The sequence below is a fragment of the Etheostoma spectabile genome, chromosome 4 (assembly GCF_008692095.1).
Source record: "Etheostoma spectabile isolate EspeVRDwgs_2016 chromosome 4, UIUC_Espe_1.0, whole genome shotgun sequence".
Taxonomy (NCBI): domain Eukaryota; kingdom Metazoa; phylum Chordata; class Actinopteri; order Perciformes; family Percidae; genus Etheostoma; species Etheostoma spectabile.
In genome coordinates, this window is record NC_045736.1 from 32,449,868 (window position 1) to 32,452,367 (window position 2,500).

The 2,500-nt window shown below is 43.0% G+C and overlaps 1 protein-coding gene and 1 long non-coding RNA gene across 16 annotated transcripts in view; one reads left to right on the forward strand and one right to left on the reverse strand.

Moving 5' to 3' along the window:
- Positions 1-2,500, reverse strand: part of ptprt (protein tyrosine phosphatase receptor type T) — a 385,704-nt gene that overhangs the window by 178,385 nt on the left and 204,819 nt on the right. The window lies entirely within an intron of this gene.
- Positions 1-2,500, forward strand: part of LOC116687717 (uncharacterized) — a 113,842-nt gene that overhangs the window by 80,533 nt on the left and 30,809 nt on the right. The window lies entirely within an intron of this gene.

A 2,500-nucleotide genomic window follows, 5' to 3' on the forward strand; every position in this document is an offset into this window, starting at 1 on the left:
AGCCGTGCAGATGTTGATCAGCTCACCCGGAGACTGAAGACAGAGGACATTCAGAAACTGGATCTCACTCAAATCTGCATGGATGTTTTTTTTTCCAAGTTTGTATGTGTGTGGAAGCACCAGAGACACAAAATAACCAGAAAAAAATCCCAGAAAAGTTTTAAAAAGCTAAGCACGTGGCTCTACAGAGGGTGTCTGTTACTGTTGATTGCACGTTGCTAGCAAACACTACCTGAATATCAACACGTGGCTGCACCAGAAATATTAAACAATCTGCACATCTATCAGCTATGCATTAAGAAACACAGCAACAGCAATATTAGCAAGGTGATAATCTCTCTCTCTCTCTCTTTCTCTCTCTCTCTCTCTCTCTCCAAATAAATGTCACGTTGTAACACAGGCTAAACTTAGCCACATTGTAAGACTAATTGAAGATAACAAGGCAGTAAAACCCATGACAATTTAGTAAGCTACAGAATAGTTTGAACTTACGTTCACATCACTTCAAGTGAACAAGTATGAAAAAGGGAAAAGAAAAGAAAAAAGCCTGCTACATCTGCTGCTACATTCTGTCCCCTTCTCCTGTCTGAGCAGATGAAGCTGGGAAGAAACACAGGGTCTACACACCGTGGTAATCCACTACAGTAGTAGGGATATTTTAAATGAAAAAGGTAATTATTACCATCAACATTTCTACCGTGGTTTACCGTTACACCGGTAATTGTTGCAGCCCTACTCACGTTACTGTATTGTGTCCACAGCGTTTTTAATTGAATATTGTTTGTGGCGTTTTCTTTTGCGGGTGCAAATGTTCCACCAAAACAAGTTCCTTCCTGAGACTATTTACCAGAGCCACCATTCTGATTGGTTTACAGAAATGCAAATAGGTCTGGCAATGCGAGACTAGTCTACTAAGGCCAAAGAAAAATCTTTGACATAGTTTGTTATATAGTCTTGATCTGTGTCTCGTTCCTTCAGGAACACCAAAATATCTACTGATGTGTGTCAAATAAGGCCCTTCCTTTCCTCTTTCTGCTGCTTTGAAATAGGCTCACACAGAACCCAGAGAGAGAAAGAGTGAAGGAGAGACAGAGAGAAACAGTATGTGCAGAAGAATAGGAGAAATTATAAGATGTGGAAGCACAGAGCCCAAAAAACGGAGACGCAGCGCTGTAGTGAATGGATGCTGAACAACTTCAGATGCACACTAACATGCTTGCACAAGCACACACTGATACAAAAGGAACGAGCAGGAATGTACGAACTGATCATCTTAATGATTATCTTTACATGCATTACCATTTGGTGGCATTGTTCTAACATCACCAAAAGGCGTCAGAATAATGCAGACTCAAACCCGGGCCTCGGTATACGGGGTGCATGCTCAAGCAGGTGAGCTACCAGGGTGCTCCACAAAAATCACATTTAATTGAAAGAACAATAGAATTGTAACAGTGTAGAACGAAAGTGATTAAAAACGGTGAAAAAGCCCAAGAGAAAACTGAAGGCCGAGAATGAACGAAAGAGAAATAACGAGCTGAGAGCAGGACTGAACAAGAGGGAATGAGGGAGAGGGAGCAAGGGGGCAAAAGAGGAAGAGAGTGATAACAAGTGATGTAGATGGATGTTTGTGTAAAAAGGGAACCTCAGGGGCTGGAGGTGATGTGTGTGTAAGTGTGAGCGATTGCGGGGCGAGGCAGTGGGAGGAGGATCTCGGCACTTCGTACTCGTGGACGTTGGGCGGCCCTCGTTACTCCATTAGCGGACTCCAATCCAAAGCAGTGACAGCTGGGTGCCAAACTTCAAATGGGCCTGCAGGCTCGAGGGCTGATGTGTGAATGTTTGAATGTGTGCGCATGAGAGAGAGAGGAAAGAGAGAGAGAGGGAGATGGAGAAAGACGGAGCGATAGGGGAATTTAAGGTTATAAGTGGAATAAAAGCTCTATTTGCATGGGCCTAGTATTACCGGGGGACTTGACACCCCCTCCAGCCCCAGCATCTGTTATTCGTACGTCATTCACACGCGATAAGCAAAGTCTGTTTGACGGGGTTAAATGTAATAATATCGTCCCCACATGTGTATCAAGGCTTTCCTTTATAATTGCCAATGCAGCCAACACAGCCAAATCTATGTCTATAGATAATACTAGTCTAGTGCAAATTAGACTTCTGGATTAAACTAGAGTCAGATACGGACGGCTCTATTCACCGAAGGTGTTTTTTTCTGATTCCAGATACCTAAAAGGATGGTAGTGAGCAGTAAATCCACATTCCAGGCCTGCATGTGTGATGTCATGGGGGCTGGCTACATTCACGTTTTTCACCAGGGGCAAGGCGAGCTTGACTCAGTTTTCCGCAACTCCTTGATATAATATATGCTATAGCAGTGTTTAGAAACACAAAGAAACAGCTCAATTCAGACTATGGCTTGCTTTCAGTTCATTTTTTTATTGCATCAGGTATTTTATGTTCCAAAAGCCTGATACTCATAAGCCTTTAC